Source organism: Macaca nemestrina, chromosome 6 (assembly GCF_043159975.1).
Source record: "Macaca nemestrina isolate mMacNem1 chromosome 6, mMacNem.hap1, whole genome shotgun sequence".
Lineage (NCBI taxonomy): Eukaryota > Metazoa > Chordata > Mammalia > Primates > Cercopithecidae > Macaca > Macaca nemestrina.
In genome coordinates, this window is record NC_092130.1 from 174,056,833 (window position 1) to 174,077,757 (window position 20,925).

Sequence of the window (20,925 nt, forward strand, 5' to 3'; positions counted from 1 at the left end):
ATTTAAATAAACTCAGAGCCACAGCCACATTTCACTGCAAGACAAGTTGAGGAGTGCTGGACAGTCTGTCCCATCTATAAGTCTAATTTCCTACTGAAAAGGGGATGAGGGTCGGACGTGGTGGCTCATGCCTGTAATCTCATCATTTTGGGAGGCCAAGGCAGGTGGATCACCAGGTCAGGAGTTTGAGACCAGCCTGGCCAACATTCATCGTCTCTACTAAAAATACAAAAATTAGATCAGTGCGGTGGCAGGTTCCTTTAGTCCTAGCTACTCAGGAGGCTGAGGCAGGAGAATCGTTTGAACCTGGGAGGTGGAGGTTGCAGTGAGCTGAGATCACACCATTGCACTCCAGACTGGGTAAAAGGGCTTGACTCTGTCTTGCAAAAAAAGAAAAAAAAAAAAAAAAAAAAGGAGTTGAGACCTTCTGATGGATACAGCAAAGTTTCCACCACTGGCAACTTGGTCATATTTTCACTGTTGAGTAATGTTCTGTAACCTACAAAAACCAGTTCATTGATAGAAACATAACCAGTACAGTATAAATTAAAAACACTTTATTTTAGTAGCATTTTTACCTCTCTCTGATGTATCTTCTTCTTTTCCATTATCACACTGACAGGTTCCTTTCCAGCTGACAAAGCTTTTAAGCCAGTTGCAAATTTCAGGCACTAACAAATGGTCTCTTTTAAAATGGTGTTTTAAAGGCAAGACCAATCTAATATGAAACAAAACCATCAATGTCGTATTCAATTTAAAGCATGTGTGACCTTCCTACTTCTCTCTCTTTCCCCTTCACCTTGTGTAACTAAGTTTTGTCTATTTTATTAGTCTCAAAAAGCAGTTTTTCTGTATTGATAAGAAAAGTACTCTTTTATGGTTATTCATTTTGTTAATGTCTGTTTTTGTTTTCATTAATTCCTACTGTTCCCATTCTTAGTAATTGTTTTATTGCTCTTTTTCAATTTCTTAGCTTGAAAATCTATTTCATACTTTGCATACTCATTAATTTCTTTACGAATGCATTCACAACTATAAATTTTCCTTTAAACTCCAGGTTCATCACAGTTTCAAAAAGCTATTGTCATTCCTTCATATATACATGTACACACACATACACACACACACATATATATAGATTGTTTTTAATTTCTGGTTTTATTGCACTTTGGTGCAATATTATTTCTCTAAAATTTATTATGCTTAGTAAACAAGGCCTGTATTATATCAATGATTGGGAACTTTGAGCCCTTGGAGATCAGAAAACTTTAATATTCCACCCTAATACTGAAATTACATTTCGAGTATGGAATTCTAATCCAAGTTATTTCTCTTAGAGATTTCAAAATGTTTTTATTGTCTTCTCATATATGTTGCTACATTTCTGAATTCTAATGCTCATTTGGTGCATTTACATTATTGTGCTTCATCTTTTTTTCTAGAAGTTGAAAAGTTGAAAAGATTTGTATTTTATACATGGTTTTCTGAAATTCAATTACATATGCCTACTGGATCTTTTTTTTTAAAGTACTTTCTAATAAAAACTGAGAGTCCTTTGAAATTTCTGCCTTCTCTTCCCCTCTAGATCCTTCCTTATTACTTCTCTTCACCCCGCTTGTTCTCTGTACCCTCTATTCCCTCTTCTGAGCGGCACAGGAAATGAATGTTAGAATCTGTGAATCTGTTCATGATGCTTCTTAACATTTCCTTCTTACTTTGTCCTTATCCTCTCAGGTCACCTTCTGGAAGAATTCCTCACCGGAATCTTCTGGTCAGCTAATTTTTTCTTCAATTGTGTCCATTATGTTATTCAGCTGATGTGTTGCACTTTTAATTTGCATGAGCAAGTTTTTAATTCTCACACTTCTTATTCACACGAGATCCGCCTTCAATGTCTCTGAAGGTCCAGCATGTGGACTTCTCATGGCTGCCATCTGGTTGTTCAGTTATCTGTGTTTCATGGGTGGGCGTCCTCCCCTCAGTTCTCAGGGTTGTTAGTTCTCAGTCTGCCCACCACGTTAGAATTTGGCTGTCATCTGTATGAGAAGGCCTGTTGCCTCCATTTGTAGGCTTCCTAGGAAAGGGAAGGAGGGCTTCTGGGTCCTTGGTTGTTTCCATGAGAGTAGGAGAGGCCTTGATCTGCTGTGAGCCGTGCCATCTTGGCGACATACCATAATCCCTTCCAGCCTGGGGCCCTCTAACCATTCGAGGCACTTCCCTGCTTTCAGACCCAAGCTCTCACACTATGCAGATAGTCCCTTTACAGCAACCTGGCCCAACAAGGTATGCAGCTGGCAGGCTGTGGAGCATGGGCAGGAGCAGCTGGAAGCCCCTTCTGGTGTCACTTCCCGGGTTTCCAGGGCCCCTCCTGCCACCGCCTCTAATTAAGGTGTGATTTTGTGCTTTTCCCACAATTTCATAAATTTTTAGTTTTCTATTTCAACACGATTGATGTCTGCCTTAATACCTTTCAAGGATTTCTCACAGTTTTTAGAGCCAGTGGATGCTTTCTTGTTTTCCTTCTGGTTTTGGATATTTTAAAAAAACTTTCAATCATTTCTAGAAACGTGGAGTATGAGAAACTCCACTGTGGTATTGATATCCCTAACTGTGTTAGACAAAAGGAACCTGAACAAGTAAAATAGCCAGGGGACAAGGCAAACTTGGGGAGTCCATGCCCTGGCTTTATTCATATTGAGATTTCTTGACTCTTGGAACGTAGCTGTTGTTCACATGAAAAGAAAGCATTAAGGTTAGCCAAAGAAGGTTTAAGATTTGACATTTCAAATGCATAGCAAATTTATGAAAAGAAGAATATTCAGGGATAATGCAATTTCAACTGATTAAAAAGAATCAGTGCAAGGTCAAGAAGAATCCATCTCCATCTGCCACATTTGAGCTGATAATCAACGTAGCACATATTAATTGAATATCCATCCACACATGTACAACACACTGAATCAGTTATAAAAGATAGGAAGTAAAATGTGTAATGCTATAAAGGCGTGTGAAGTTTAAGGCATCAAATACTGCATTGGCTTGGGTGATGCTAGATACTCTATCAAGCAGACTCCAAACTGTACAATGCTTAATCACAGTAAGACTTTATTTGTCATTCACATGACAGTCCAAAGCTGGCCCGTGAGGGTTGTCATTTCCTGTGGTCATGTCGGGATTTTGGTTGAGAGAGGTCTGCCATGTTCCATGTAAGGCTTTTATGGTGGTTTCGTTGTCTACATTCCAATCTACTAGAAGGGTAAAGAGTATGACTAGCATCTGTGGGAAATTTTGGGGACCAGGACTGAGACATGGAAGTGGCACAAACCACTTCGGTTCCAACTATGCTACCTAGAACCTCATCACAAAGCCAGACCTAACTGCAAGGGAGGCTGGGAGATACTGTCTAAATGTGTGCTCTAGAAGAAAATGAGGACAAGGATTTTGTGAACACGGGCAGTCATGGCCACAAGTTGCTTTGAATAAAATGAAATAGTCCAATAAGGTCCTCAAGGATAAACTGAAGTTTGTTGGACAATAGTGCCATGTCAACAACAACAAAAACCCTAGTAAGTATAAGCCTACATGACTGGATCTAAGAGAAAGTCTGCTACCTGGTCTGAATGCCAAAACATGACTCTCACCTTTAAGCTTATTCCACCTTCTCCAAAGAAACAGTCTCTTCAGAATCATCAGGCACCCAAGCAAAGATAAGGAAGTGATAAGTTGAAGGTGGGAGCCTGTGTTCAAAAATGAACTCCAATAACCGTGCTGCCGTAACAACAGCAACAACAATAAGTATTCTCTCACAGTTCTGGGGGCTGGAAGTCCAAAGTTGAGGTGTTGTCAGGGCCATGCTTCCTCTGAAGCCTCTAGGAGAGGATCTTTTCTTGCCTTTGCGTCTTCCAGTAGCCACAGATTGTTCACTTCAGTCTCCACCTGCACCCCACATGCTATCTTCCCTGTGTACCTGTGTCTTCACACAGTATTCTCCTGCATGTGTATATGTGTGTGTCCACATGTTCTTCTTAGAAGGACATGGGTCATGTTGCATTATGGCCCATTTTAATAGTTTTATCCTTAACTTTATGACAACTGCAAAGATGTCACATTCACAGGCACTGGGGCTTAGGTCTTTGACACATCTTTTTGGGGGGGGACACAATTCAATCCGTAACAGAGTGCAGTAAAGGGAACTCTGCTTTGCCAAGCAGAAGTGTGGGTGATGGACCTGAGACCTTTCGTCTTGCTCCGGTACCAGTGAGCGACTCCTTTAGCTGATAAATTTCCACAATGAAAAGTCAAGCTGTCTCAGGAGAAACCTGCCTCTGTAAGTCTGATAAGATCTGCAGTCTTCTTTTATTTCACTGAGCAGTGGTTTGTAGTTCTCCTTGAAGAGGTCCTTTACATCCCTTGTAAGCTGGATTCCTAGGTATTTTATTCTCTTTGAAGCAATTGTGAATGGAAGTTCCTTCATGATTTGGCTCTCTGTCTGTTACTGGTGTATACGAATGCTTGTGACTTTTGCACATTGATTTTGTATCCTGAGACTTTGCTGAAGTTGCTTATCAGCTTAAGGAGATTTTGGGCTGAGACAATGGGGTTTTCTAAATATACAATCATGTCATCTGCAAACAGGGACAATTTGACTTCTTCTTTTCCTAACTGAATACCCTTGATTTCTTTCTCTTGCCTGATTGCCCTAGCCAGAACTTCCAACACTATGTTGAAGAGGAGTGGTGAGAGAGGGCATCCGTGTCTTCTGCCAGTTTTCAAAGGGAATTTTTCCAGTTTTTGCCCATTCAGTATGACATTGGCTGTGGGTTTGTCATAGATAGCTCTTATTATTTTGAGGTACGTTCCATCAATACCGAATTTATTGAGTGTTTTTAGCATGAAGGGCTGTTGAATTTTGTCAAAAGCCTTTTTTGCATCTATTGAGATAATCATGTGGTTCTTGTCTTTGGTTCTGTTTATATGCTGGATTATGTTTATTGATTTGTGAATGTTGAACCAGCCTTGCATCCCAGGGATGAAGCCCACTTGATCATGGTGGATAAGCTTTTTGATGTGCTGCTGGATTCAGTTTGCCAGTATTTTATTGAGGATTTTTGCATTGATGTTCATCAGGGATATTGGTCTAAAATTCTCTTTTTTTGTTGTGTCTCTGCCAGGCTTTGGTATCAGGATGATGTTGGCCTCATAAAATGAGTTAGGGAGGATTCCCTCTTTTTCTATTGATTGGAATAGTTTCAGAAGGAATGGTACCAACTCCTCCTTGTACCTCTGGTAGAATTCAGCTGTGAATCCATCTGGTCCTGGACACAAACAAATGGAAGAACATACCATGCTCATGGATAGGAAGAATCAATATCGTGAAAATGGCCATACTGCCCAAGGTTATTTATAGATTCAATGCCATCCCCATCAAGCTACCAATGAGTTTCTTCACAGAATTGGAACAAACTGCTTTAAAGTTCATATGGAACCAAAAAAGAGCCCGCATCTCCAAGACAATCCTAAGTCAAAAGAACAAAGCTGAAGGCATCACGCTACCTAATTTCAAACTATACTACAAGGCTACAGTAACCAAAACAGCATGGTACTGGTACCAAAACAGAGACATGGACCAATGGAACAGAACAGAGTCCTCAGAAATAATACCACACATCTACAGCCATCTGATCTTTGACAAACCTGAGAGAAACAAGAAATGGGGAAAGGATTCCCTATTTAATAAATGGTGCTGGGAAAATTGGCTAGCCATAAGTAGAAAGCTGAAACTGGATCCTTTCCTTACTCCTTATACGAAAATTAATTCAAGATGGATTAGAGACTTAAATGTTAGACCTAATACCATAAAAACCCTAGAGGAAAACCTACGTAGTACCATTCAGGACATAGGCATGGGCAAGGACTTCATGTCTAAAACACCAAAAGCAACGGCAGCAAAAGCCAAAATTGACAATGGGATCTCATTAAACTAAAGAGCTTCTGCACAGCAAAAGAAACTACCATCAGAGTGAACAGGCAACCTACAGAATGGGAGAAAATTTTTGCAATCTACTCATCTGACAAAGGGCTAATATCCAGAACGTACAAAGAACTCAAACAAATTTACAAGAAAAAAAAACAAACAACCCCATCAAAAAGTGGGCAAAGGATATGAATAGACACTTCTCAAAAGAAGACATTCATACAGCCAACAGACACATGAAAAAATGCTCATCATCACTGGCCATCAGAGAAATGCAAATCAAAACCACAATGAGATACCATCTCACACCAGTTAGAATGGCGATCATTAAAAAGTCAGGAAACAACAGGTGCTGGAGAGGATGTGGAGAAATAGGAACACTTTTACACTGTTGGTGGGATTGTAAACTAGTTCAACCATTATGGAAAACAGTATGGAGATTCCTCAAGGATCTAGAACTAGATGTACCATATGACCCGGCCATCCCATTACTGGGTATATACCCAAAGGATTATAAATCATGCTGCTGTAAAGACACATGCACACGTATGTTTATTGCAGCACTATTCACAATAGCAAAGACTTGGAATCAACCCAAATGTCCATCAGTGACAGACTGGATTAAGAAAATGTGGCACATATACACCATGGAATACTATGCAGCCATCAAAAAGGATGAGTTTGTGTCCTTTGTAGGGACATGGATGCAGCTGGAAACCATCATTCTTAGCAAACTATCACAAGAACAGAAAACCAAACACCGCATGTTCTCACTCATAGGTGGGCACTGAACAATGAGATCACTTGGACTCGGGAAGGGGAACATCACACACCAGGGCCTATCATGGGGAGGGGGGAGGGGGGAGGGATTGCATTGGGAGTTATACCTGATGTAAATGACGAGTTGATGGGTGCTGATGAGTTGATGGGTGCAGCACAGCAACATGGCACAAGTATACATATGTAACAAACCTGCACGTTATGCACATGTACCCTAGAACTTAAAGTATAATAATAATAAAAAATAAAATAAAATAAATCTGCAGTCTTTCTTCTGTCTCCTAATTTGCCATAAAATGGCCTAAGAATATCCCTTGCTACTTTGCATGATCAATAAATGTGATTTTATAAGGAGAATGTACAAAACTACAGCCTCTTTTCTCCTGGGACTTTTCTTCCTTCCTTCACTATTCTTGTCTAATTGCATCACTAGGATACAGACAAGATCTTTAGCTTTTGACTCAGCTACGACCGGCCAATTCTGGCTGCTGCTACCCCAGCAACTGTGGTCTCTGCCTCTAAATCTGCCAAGTCAAACAGCAGTCAGTGCAGCCTTCGTCTGGGCTCAGTGTTTTATGGGTGTGAGAGCACCATAAGGAAGCTGAGCTGCAGCCAGAAGAGGAATTATCGCCGGATTGACATTTTATCTGTGGGGCATTGAGTTATTCTAATGGACGTCATTAAATTTCTCTTCTCTTCATTCCCAACTTTTCAGGGAAGAGCACCTTCGGATCTGAGAATTATTTCTTCAAGTCATGTGGTTGAAAAGAGAGCAGACGCGTTATTTTTACAGCCCTGACACCCAGCCCCCAACAACTGAAACTGGAAATATGCAAAATGCCTTTGACTCACCCATTGAATTGCTTGGTGGGGCGATGGGGACTTGCTATCCTAGTGCTGGGAGATGGGATTCTGTTGTTATGCCTGATCCACTGTACACACACCTTATGGTTCAGGTTTTTGGTGGAAAACACATCAACTAAGATAGTCATTTAAATGTCAACTAATTTACTTTTTAATATTTCTCTGAGAAAATATTTAATATTTAATAGAAAATAGAAAATAGAAAAAATATACAGAAAAATAGAAAATACAAAATATTTAATATTCCTCTTTAATAACAGGAGGAAAACATCTTTAATTGTTTAAAGAAACACCCTCACTAAATTGTTTTGGCAAAAAGAAAAAAAGTACATTATAAAGAATTTAAACAGTGAAGAAAAGTACCAAAATAGCAAAAGAAAATATGACTCTAAATCCCATCATCAGGGAAAACCAATCATTAATATTAAGTAAACATTATTTAATGTTTCTGTCCATATATACAAATGTAGATAGGGGATACATGAATAGTTAGACAAACAGAAATAAATAAGCTTTTATAATTATTTCTCTATGCCTTTACCAACATTATACTTCATTGAATTAATATAATTTTATAGTATGTCTTAACACTTGTTGTCGATTTTTCAAAATACCCATTGTTATTCTGGGATGTTTATTCTTCTGTAAGAATTTTATAATTTGACTTTTGGAGTTAATGACCGCATGTTATTGAGATTTCCCATTTATTAACTTTACTGGTCCTGTGTTCGGTTCTTTTATCCTTTGGCAAAGTTTTGTAGTGTCATCTATTAAGTGCTTGTACATATTTTGTTTGTTGGTTCATTCTTAAATATATTATCATTGCTATTGTGAATATTTGTTCCCAAATAGTTTCTGCTGTTATTGATGTTTATATGTTCATCTTATAGACTCATCTTGCTCTTTTCATCTGTTAGCTCTCTCAGTTGTAGACTATTTTCAACAGTCTACAATTATGACACATTGGGTTCTTCTGTTTCACTCCTTACATCCTCTTTTTCAGTCATATTATATATTATATCACATATTACTCAAATGTTTAATACTAGTGAAGACAGAGAATATAATACTCTTTACTTAATGGGAATTCTCCTATTTACAAATGGTTTTTGCATGTGTTTTGATTAAGTAATTCTTGTCTTCTACTTTGCTAAAGTTCTACATTTGTTAAAAATCAAAAGTGAGTTTTGAATTTTATTCTAGTGTTTACAACCGACACGTTCATTTGGTTGATGTTCTTTCGTTCATTGTTGTAGTGAATTATAATTGATAGGCTTCCCACTGTTATGCCACTCTGTGTTTAGGAGACAAATCCTAGTGTGTCTTGAAGACATTTTTCATAATTATACTGCTGAATCTCCCATTTAAATTTAGACTTTTTGTATCTATTTCATGGTATATATGGTATGTAATTTTCTTACTCAGTTCTTATTCAGAAATGTTATCAAGGTTATATTAGCCTCATAAAAGGAACTTTTGCTCTACTTTGTGGAACAGTCAGCGTAAGGGAGGACTCATGCAATAAAGATTTACTCACACACAGCCAGGAACCTTCTGGCCCTGGTATCATTTGGGGGTAAGAGAGATTAAATGTTTTGCTCTCTATTCCAAATGTTTTTTAATGATGATTAGGTTATCAAGGTAATCGCATCGTCTTGAATCTATTTAGTTATCTTTTAGCTTTATAGAAATTATCCATTTAGTCTTTAGTTATCTATATTGTACGATTCTATTATCTATGCTTTCAGATGTATTGGCATCATGTTACTAAATTATGGTTTTCACACTTTCCCCTCCAGGTGCAGCTGTGACCTTCCATGCATTCCTAACATTATTCATTTGTTAATGTTCATTTGTTAATGTAGTAGGAGAAAGCCTACTACCTGGTCTGAATGCCAAAACGTGACTCTCACCTTTAAACTTATTCCACTTCTCCACAGAACAGTCTCTTTAAAGTCATGAGGCACCCAAGCAAAGATAAGGATGTGATAAGTTGAAGGTGGGAGCCTGTGTTCAAAAATGAACTCCCATAACTGTGCTGCCATAACAACAGCAACAACAATAATTATCTTCTCACAGTTTTTGTCTTTTTCTTGACTACCTTTGTTAGTGTGTGTCTATTTTATAGTATTTTCAAAACACTAGATTTTTGGTTTTAAATATTTCTGTTTTCTACTTCTGTGCTTTTTATGTTACTCATTCTGTTTATATCTATTTCTTTCCTTCTATCATCTTTGGATTTAATTTGCTGTCCTTCTTCTCATTTTTTCAGTGAGAATGTTGATAACATTGATTTACAATCTTTCTTGTTTCATAATCATGCAATATTTAAGTCTTTAAATTTCCCTCTAATCACACCTTTAATTTCGAGCCATATTTTGGTATGTAGTGGCTTACTGTCATTCAGTTTAAAATGCTTCTTTAACCTTCTATTGTAATTTTGGTGGGGACATTAGATATTTAGAAGCATAGTGCTTAATTTCCAAGAGTGAAGATACCCTAGTTATCTTTTTTGTTATATTTAATTTAACTTCAATGGCGTTAAATAACATGGTTCTAGATTATTCCACTTGAGTCTGAAAACATGTGAATTCAATCCTTAAAAATTTACTAGTACTTCCTTTATGGCTCAGCGTATGTACAGTTTTGGCAAATCATTTGCATGCACATGAAAAGGTTGCATTCTAGAGATGTTGGGTAAAAGTCTATATACATTGTCAATCAGATCGAATCTGTTAATCTTGTTCAAAATTTTAACATTATATTAACTTTTTCTGCTTATTATTTCAGGTGGGTTAAAAGCATTTTTCTTCTTATTCTATCAGGTGGTTTTGCTTATCTTTTTATTTCTGGTAAATTTTGCTTCTTATGTTTTTGAAATATAAGCATATGCAGTTCTTATGTATTTTTAATTACTAAACTTTTATCATTGTGAAATATCCCCCTTTATTTCTAGTAAGGCTTGTTGTTTTAAAGTCCATTGTGTTTCACGAGTGGAGTTACACCATCTTGCTGTCTGTAAATTGTATCTTTTTTCATCATTTTTCTGAGTTTCTTTTGTTGTGTCTCTATAAATTGCATTTAATTGGCATGCTTTTTTTCTAATGTGTGTATCATATTTTCAAGGTTTATCCATGTTGTAACTTGTACCAGAACTTCATTCTTTTTTACTGTCAAATATTTCATTTACCCATTCATCAGTTGATTACTATTATTACTATTTGCATAACATATATTTTTCCATGATTTTGCTTTCATCCTATTTGAATTAAAATATGGCTACTCTAGACAGCATTAATTGGCTCTTACTTTTTTCATCCAATCTGACATTATAATCCCTGCCTTTTGATTTACTTATTTTATCCATTCACATTTAATGTTATTATTAATATTGTTGAATTTATGTCTGCCATCCTACATTTTGTTTTCTATACACCAGGTCTTTCTTTTTTTCTCTAGTTTACCCTTACCACCGTCTTTTGAATTAAGTGACTATTTTAAGGCAACAATGTAATTCTCTTGATAATCTTTTCACTATTTTTTGTGAGTTAATTTCTTCCTGGTTGTTCTAGGGATGATACTATGCATATTAACTTGCCAAAATTAACTTCAGATTTATACTAACTTAATTGCAGGAAAATATATAAATGTTATGTATATGCCTACTATTTCTTTTCTTTTTCAGTGTTATTACTACTATGTCTATTATATCTATAGGTGTTACAATTGTGACAGAACACTATTACAGCTCCTGCTGCATAATTTCATGTCTTTTAAATAAGGGTAGGGAAGAAAAAAGAGGAAAGCTGTACTTAAAGAGTTGTTAAATAAATGAGCCAAAGATAGCTCTTGTATGTTGTCCCTGTGGTGTTTACTTCATCATGGCAGCCTGAGACATTTAATGGAAAATTTTCTTTTACACAGGTTTTAATTATAGCCCAAGGAAGCAAAAATGTGGGCATTTAGGGCCTTCCTTTTCTGACTAACCCACAAAACTATTCCCAACACCTGCTTGTAATAGATAAGCCCTGGGCAATAAAAATCCCAAACCATTGCTGCCTTGGATTTCTCTGACCTGGAGACCCTCCCTCTCCTCATCCTGCTGAGCAATAGCCTCTAGATAGGTGAGCACTCTCCCCAGTTCCCCACTCCTGCAGGAATCCCTGTGTACTCCTCCCCTCCTGGGCTGTGGCTCTCTGACATTGTGTCTAGAAGACCTCAGGCTCTGAGGGATTTTCCTCTCCCAGGCAATCCTATCAAAGCAGCACCAGAATAAAGCTTGTTGTGCTTTACTGCCACCTCGTGTTCATATATTTTTTCTTGCTAGGCCCCAAATCCCTCAAACTCACTGTAAGAGTTTTCATATTAGACTTCATATTTACCTTTGTGGCTTTCTCCGTTGTTTTCTTTCATTTTCAAGTTACTGTTTGGTATCATTTCTTCACCCCAATATAGCTTTGGTCCCAACCACATCCTTGACCAAATATATTTCTATAGGTTATAAGCTCAATAATATTGCTCTTGTATGTTAGTTAAGAGAAGAAAGCATAAAAAATAGGCAATCATGCCACCTTTTATAAGTACATGATGGCCTTTGCTAATGATCTGTGTTTTTATGTTGCGGGGAGGGATGTGAATTGCTAAAGTCACTTACTTTCAGTCTGAAGCTCAAATGCCATAGAATCTCACTGTTCTTGGTGAGAATTAATAGATTTTCTTGAATAAGTGTTCCTTCATTTGTTATATGCCCTTAGGATAATTCCCAAGGGCATTCCAAAGAGAGAGAGAGCGACACACACACACACACATTATATATAAAACTATACATATCAAAATTCATGGTGGTTGCTTGTTTCTATAGATCTCTTTACTCTGCCATTCCAGAGTCATTCTCTCATCTTTGTCTAATTTTATTTATTTATTGTTTTTATTGTTTTTTTTTTGAGTCAGAATCTCGCTCTGTTGTCCACGCTGGAGTGCAGTGGTGCAATCTCGGCTCACTGCAAGCTCTGCCTCCCGGGGTCACGCCATTCTCCTGCCTCAGCCTCCCCAAGTAGCTGGGACTACAGGTGCGTGCCACCACGCCCGGCTAATTTTTGTACTTTTAGTAGAGACAGGGTTTCGCTGTGTTAGCCAGGATGGTGTTGATCTCCTGACCTCATGATCTGCCCGCCTCAGCTTCCCAAAGTGCTGGGATTACAGGTATGAGCCACCACACCTGGCCATCTTTGTCTAATTTTAAAGTTATTCTTGTTGTTTTATTTTTTTACCTGATAAACCCTTTGTACCTAAGTGTGGTTTTTGTTGCATTCATCCTCTGTGAGGTTCATGTATTCCTTTTTGCTTTTCCTGCCTGGGCTTTGCATCCACTGTCTCGCCATCTTCAGCCTAGATAATTTATTTCTAATTTGTCTTCAAGTTCATTAATTCTCTCCTCAACTAAATCTACTCTTGCTTTAACATTATCTGTTAAGCTCTTTTTAGTCATTCTATTTTTTAATTTTGGAATTTTCATTTTTTTGTATTCCCAAATTATCTAATTCTCGATTTTGTTTTTAAAAATTCATTTATTAACATTGTGACTTTAACATCTGCATATAGCTACATTAACTGGATTTATTTTATTTTTTCTGTTTTCTGTCTTTGTCCTTTGGTTTTCATTAATTTTGTTTTTTGGATATCTGATTTTCTGTGATTGTCATATATTAGTTGTAGAGATAATTTTAAGCTTTAGATTATCTTATATTTCTCCAAAGCATTCCCTTTGCAACTGGCAGGAAACTAGGCGAGTATCATTATCAGTCTCAGAGCACTTAACCCCAACTAAATACTGATACAAAAAAATGTGAGCTTCAGTCCACACAAGAGCTGACCGTTTCCCATTTAATCCTTGATCCCACACAGAGAATTTCAAGACCCTAAGCCAAAGCTAGTGTGTTTTCCGGGACTTCCACTTCTTGGTAGTCTTACCCCTCTTGTCTTGAGTCTTTCTGTGGGTCTTGGGCCTGAAATTTCTCTGTACTTGGTAGCTCTTCAGTGCCTTTAGACACATTTTGTTTTATTTTGTTCAATTTTCCCTTTTTCTTTTCCAGTGAGAGAAAACCATTTCCAGTGTGCCATTACTAAAAATTAAACTTCATAAATGTTTTTGGTGATCACCACTTAAATATCTCTTAAGTAAAAGCCACAGGGATAATACTAACGTATAACCCATTAAGTATTTTTAATAAGGTAGTATTTAATGAATTCTAGGTATAGTATTTTCTGATTCTCTAAATAAATATAGGACTAGAGCCTAAAATTCTATAGATACTGATATCTCACATTTCTCCTAGATTACCACTCCCTAATAGCTTACTTATACTTTCGTTAAAAGTACTTTTAAAAATCTACAAAATGCCAATTCAAAATTCACCACTTTAGTGTACTTGGAATACAGATACCCCAAGATTTTATCGCATGAAGAAATTGTTTTGTCTGGAAACTTCATGATTACCTGTTCCCAATCAGAGGCATTAACTTTATAAATTACATGAACACTTCTCATCATTCTGATAAGTGTATATTAGAAATACAGATATCTGCCCTGCAGAAACGAACTCTGTTATATGAGTGCAGATAACAAAGAATCATAACCTGGCAAGATGGCGTATCAGCAATGACTTATCCAAAGGAAGAAATACAGGAATTAAGGGAGCACCAAGACAAACATATCAGGAACAATAATGCGTGCGAATGCCTGGTGACACTGAAGAAGTGACACATTTTTTGATGAGCTGAAGTAATAATCATAAGTTATTAAGTACTCTAAAAGACTAAGTGAGAGTAGTATATCCTGTGATTACAGGATATAAAATCCATGCAGATGGAAAGAAACATTTTGGATATTGAGAATAAAATTAGAAGTGTAGGATAAACAGAAAGCTGGGGAAAAGTAGTCATACATAAAATTTAGAACCTTTAAAGGTCTTGGTTAGAATAACTCCATTTTAGGAGACAAGGCTGTTTTAAGGAATTACGGTGGTATATATTGGAGATTGTCAATATTTACACGTTAAGATCAAAGGCCACAGAAATAAAATATTGTTAAACCTAAATCAATGTTAGAGTTGCAGGAATTTTAACTTTGGTTTTCTACTTCATTTTCATTTTGAGTGTTGTGCTGGATGGGGGCATGGTCCCCCAGTATCTGCTCTGCAAGTGTCCTTCAAAAAGCAATTTTTTGTCAGCCACAGCTTGATAGGCTGCCCATCTTCCTTTTTAGAAACCTATCCTTTTGCATCATATTATTAACTGCCCTCCACTACCACTGGTAGGGATCAGGATAGGCTGAACAGGTAAAGAATTCCTAGTAGTTGTAAGCACTCAAGAACAGCACGTGTTGTAAGTTTCATGACATTGCAGAGATGTGAAAAACTCTCTCTAGAAAGAGATGAAGTATAATTCCTAATGACATTTTGAACCAGATAATTCTTGGTGATGGGGGCTTTCCTGTGCATTGCCCAATGGTCAGCAGCATCCCGAATCCCAGCCTCTAGGTTCAGCAGCACCCTTCTAGTTGTGGCAACCAAAACTGTCTTCAGACACAGCCAAACGCACCCCCCTCCCGCAACACACTTAGATCAAAACTGTCCCTCTCATTTAGATTTCAAACTTAGTGTTTTACTGTTTTGCTTTGATTATTACAATTGTTATTGAAAATTTTTATAATGGAGACTGTTAGTTTTGTGTTTAATTATTTTAAATATACTATTAACTTCCTCCAATCAACAATTTCAGTTTTGGAACTTGAATAGAGGAATATTTGTTTCCATCACAGCAAAAATGAAATGTTCCAAAATTAGCAATTGGTTAAACAAATGTGCTATGTACTTAGGAAAAATTTTGAAGTATTTATTACAAATATATAAGAAAAAGACCAATTTACATAGAAAAATACTCCTGATACGTTGCAAAGTGAGTAAAGAAAGCTTCAAAGCAATGTGCAAAGTGTGATATTAAACTATGTATGTATCTGTATTTGTATACACTGCAAATATACATAGCACACTATTGAGATGGCATTTTATATAATTTTTGTCATTTTTATTTCCTTTGTGCATCTGTGTTCTTTATCTTTATGCTTTAGAAGTGTATTACATTGGCAATGACAATAAAAGTAAACCGTAAATGCTGTTCCATAAAATGATCACATTTGCAGAACTTTGTGTGTTTTGTATTTAATATCTACTTCTGAAATAGTATGAGTGAAATCAGCATTATATTCCTATAAATCACACCAAACCTACACATACCTCAAAGGATTTTCATTTTGAGAAAGACATGCATCAACCTAATCACCCAAAAGCTCAGAACTACTAATTTAAAGTAACTAATTCTTAGCTTTTATAATATGAGGCTACCGAATTTCCATGTGATTAAGAGAAAAAAAAAACACATTAAATTGACTGTTAAATTGACTAGGAAAAAAAATCCCTGCTATTGTTCCCTGACTCCCTTACTACAAAGGCAACAGATAATTACAAAGAAAATCACATTAAAATACAGAGAGAAAATGGACAAGTTTTAACAGTACCATTTCCTGAAAATGGAACTTTGCAATATATATTATTTTTCTGCTTGGATAGTGTTGCTTGAACATTCTGTTTACAAAGGAAGTTCAATAACAATGGCATAATGGACTATTTGCTACTAAGAAAATGGAGACACAATGATATCTCCAAAACAATATAACTAGAGAATATTTGAACTATTTGCAGGCAGTTATTTTACACCATCCAGGTTGCATCAAAAGATGAACTATTGTTTAACAGCTCTGTGCTATTACAATATATGACTAATATGCTAACTCTAGTGACCATAAAACTTATCATTAATATTTAAAACCTTCTTAGAAGTCTAAAGTTCATTTTAGAATTATTTGAATAGTGCCAACCTTAAAACATGTCCAAAGAAGTATATTTGTTTTCTTACAATATATTCCAAAGAATATCCAATAAATAGACACTTAGTATAATTCTGCTGTCCTTAGACATTTTCTCAAAGTACCATAAAGAAAAACACTAAAGGTTGGTACTATGATTTAAATGTCTGTCTCCTCCAAAATTCATATTAAAGTTTAATTGCCTTTGTAACAGTGGTAAGAGGCAGGATTGGTGGGAATGTAAATTAGTGTAACAATTGTGGAAAAGAAAACGGAAATTTCTAACAAAAAGGGGTAAAAATAGAACTATCATAGAATCCAGCAATCCCACTAACTAGGTATTTATCCAAAGGAAAGGAGATCAGTATATCAAAGGGATACCTGTACTCCTATGTTTATTGAAGAACTACTCACAGTAGCCAACATATAGAATCAACCTACATTTTCATCAACAGATGAATAAAGAAAATGTGGCATATACACACAGTGGAACCTAGCATTCTATTTCATTTCAATTAAAAATTTCAAAATTCAGCTATCCAACAAATCCAACACTTACTATTCCATCATCAAAAATAATAGAATCCTGTTATTTGAGGCAACATGGATTAGTCTGGAGGACATTATATTGAAAGAAATAACCAGGCACAGAAACATAAATATCACATGTTCTCAGTCATCTGTAGGAGCTAGAAAAAGTAGAGTAGAATGGTTGTTAGTAGAGGCTGAGAAATGCATGGGAGGAGGGGAGAATAGGGAAATGTTTGTTAATGAATACAAAATTACAGCTAGATATGGTAAATATGTTCTAGTGTCCTACAGCACTGTAGGATGAATATAGTTAACAATATTGTATTTTTTAAAAAAGGTAGAAGAGAGTATTTTGAATATTCTCAACATAAAGAAATGATAAATGTTTGAGGTCTAATTATTCTGATTTGACCATTACATATTTGTACACATGTAGCAAAATATCACTCTGTATCCCATAAATATACACAACGATTGTGTGTCAACTAAAAATAAAATGAAATTTTACAAGGAGATGAGACCTTTAAGAAGTTATTAGGTCATAAGGGACCTGCCCTTACAGGTGGAATTAATACCATTATTAAAGAACAAATTTGGCTTCCTCTTGCTCTCTCACTCTTGCACTTTTCACTATGTGATGGCACAGCAAGAAAGCCCTCACAGGCCGGGCGCGGTGGCTCAAGCCTGTAATCCCAGCACTTTGGGAGGCCGAGGCGGGTGGATCACGAGGTCAGGAGATCGAGACTATCCTGGCTAACATGGTGAAACCCCGTCTCTACTAAAAATACAAAAAACTAGCCGGGCGTGGTGGCGGGCGCCTGTAGTCTCAGCTACTTGGGAGGCTGAGGCGGGAGAATGGCGTGAACCCGGGAGGCGGAGCTTGCAGTGAGCCGAGATCACGCCACTGCACTCCAGCCTGGGAGACACAGCGAGACTCCGTCTCAAAAAAAAAAAAAAAAAAAAAAAAAAAGAAAGCCCTCACCAGATGCCAGCACTTGATGCTGAACATCCTAGCCTCTACAACCACGAACCAATACATGTTTGCTCATTGTAAATCACCCTATCCTTTGACAGCAGCGCAAAACAGATTATGACAGTTGATATTTAGAAGGGATCATCTAATCTAATCTCTTCAACTCAGGTATTAGGAAAATAAATGCAAATGTAAGATGGGAGTGTATTTTAGTTTTATATGAAAAGAATTTCCATGTTTACTCAGGGATTAGAATAGTGTGGCTGGTTATGTCTTCTATTACGATTAAAGGAAAACCATATATATTACAAATATCATATAAATATATCTTAAAGACATTTATATAATTAGAATCCCAGAAAAGAGACTAGAAAGAATGGAGTGGAAGCAATATTTGAAGAGAGAAGGAAATAAATTATGAAAAACTATGAAAAGGACTATATATTAAAAGTGAATACCCAAAAAAAAAAAAAATGCCGTCACTGAGGTGCACTGTAGACAAACATTAAAAATCTGAGAGAAAACCTTAAAAGGAGAAAACAACCCACATCACTCTCAAGGAAATAACAATCAGAGTAATAGATGAATTTTCAACAGAAACTGGAAGTTGGGAAGCATCATTAAAACTTAAGAAAAGCATCTACACTTCTCTACCTTGAGAAAATGTCCTTGGATATGAAAGTAAAATAAAGACATTATCAGATTAATCAAAGCTGAGAGACATTGTCACTGGCAGGTCAACATTCTAAGAAGTAATAAAGAAAATCCTACAACCTGAAAGAAACACAGAATCTCAGAAAGGAATGAAGAGCGTTGGAAAATGTCCATATGTGTCTCTGTAAGACAAAATGTCTCCTTATGTCCCCTTGTCATTTTTTATAGTCCTCATTATTAACTAGCAATTTTTTTTGTTGTCACCAAATAACATATTTTGTATGACTTTGATTTTTATACATCTATTAAGGCTTGTTTTCTGGTCAATAATATGGTCTATCTTGGCAAATGTTCATGTTTAACTGAGGAGAATGTGTGTTCTATCATTGTTATTGTTCTATAAATATAAATTAAGTCTACTTGGTTCATAGTGGTGTTCAAAACCATCCTAAGAATAAATAAAAAATCTATATATTCCTATATTTACATTGTTTCCATAATTAAAAAAAAATACTTAGAAAGAAAGCTACAGGCACAGATGGCTTCCCTGTGCATTCTAACAGACACTTAAGGAACAAATCATACCAATTTTAAATAAAAATGCTCAGAAAATGGAAAAATATAAACCATTTCCCATCTTCTTTCTAAATGCAAGATTAATTTTCATACCAAAATCTGACAAGAATATTACAAGTCAAGAAGATTCTAGACCAATGTCCTATTAACAGATGTAAAAATTCTTAATAAAATATTAGCAAATCAAAGCCTAGGCTATATTAATGGATGATATTCTGTCACCCGGTAGAGTTTATTTCATGAACAAGAGGTTGATTTCACATTTGAAATCCAGTCAGTGTAATTCACCCCATGGATAGATAAGGGAGAATATTCATATAGTCATCATCTCAACAGATATAGAAAAAGAAGTTGATAAAATTCACTACCCAACCATAATAAAAGCTCTCAAAAGGTAGTAATAGACAATTTATCAATCTGATAAAGGGCATGTCCGAGAAATCTAGAACTAGCATCATAGTTAATGAGGAAATATTCAATAATTTATCTTGAAATTGTGGAAAAGACAAGAATATTCACTATCATCAAGGTTTTAATGAGTACAATTAAACATGAAAAAATTAATAAAATGTATAAATGTTTAAAAAGTAATACTCTTTTATTTTCAGATGACATGACAGTGCTCTTAGAAATCCAAAAATAATCTAAAAACGAGTGGAACTAACAAGTGAATTTAGCAAAGTCATAGGATTCAAAGTCAATATACAAAAATAAGATATATTTCGAGGTTATTGCAGTAAACAACTGGAAAACTAATAAGAGTGTTAAATTTCAAGTATTTTCAATAACATCAAAAACTCAAAAACTTAGGAATTAATTTAACAAGGATGTGCCAGATCTCTGAAAACTACAAAATATTACCTAGAGAAATTAAAGGAGACCTAAATAAATGAGTGAATAAATAAATAAAAAGAAAAGGTGCTCAGCTTCCATACTCACTAAGGAAATGCAGATGAGAGGCATGATGGGATATCACACACACCCTCTGGAAGGCCATGATTACAAATACAAGTATCGGCAAGGATGTGGTGCATACAAGCTGTTGTCAGTGCCCTGGAAGTGAGAAATACATAAGCACTTTGGAAGACCCTGTTTGACAGTTTCCACTAAAAATAATATTAAAATTAATTGACCCAGCAATCTTACCTTAAATATGTAAATGAATGTAAATATATTCTAAAGAAACATTTTCTGGAATGTTTATAGAAGTTATATCCATAGCATTCAAAAAGTGGGAAAAACCCAGATACAACAGGTGATTGAATAAAAAATAATACCCAGTGGAATAGTACACATCAATGAAAAACTATTGGTCAATGCAACAATCTGAAAAGCTCTTGGATGTATTAGTTGAGTGAAAAAAAGCCTGATATATGAAATCACATATTCTGTGATTTCATTTCTGTAAACTCAAAACAAAACAAATTTAAAACAAAAACAAACAAAGCTAGAATGAATACATGCTCACAGAAGTCAGAATTTATAGTTATTTTTAGGAACATAGCACTGAAAGATAACCAAGGAGATCTTACCGAGTTCTGAAAATCTATCTTTTTAATCCTAAGGGCTTCACACTTAAAATTATTGTAGTTACCTTATATATCTCAATACAATGTTTTAAAAGACGTCTGAAATATTCAATAATTTTTC

At 35.9% G+C, this 20,925-nt stretch overlaps 1 long non-coding RNA gene across 4 annotated transcripts in view; it reads right to left on the reverse strand.

Annotated features, from left to right (window-relative positions):
- LOC105489469 (uncharacterized) overlaps window positions 1-20,925 on the reverse strand; it is a 349,939-nt gene that overhangs the window by 19,604 nt on the left and 309,410 nt on the right. For all 4 annotated transcript variants that reach the window (XR_011625157.1, XR_011625156.1, XR_011625155.1 and 1 more), the window contains one exon: window positions 20,215-20,328. This is a non-coding gene — a long non-coding RNA (uncharacterized lncRNA). The remainder of the gene's footprint in view (window positions 1-20,214; window positions 20,329-20,925) is intronic.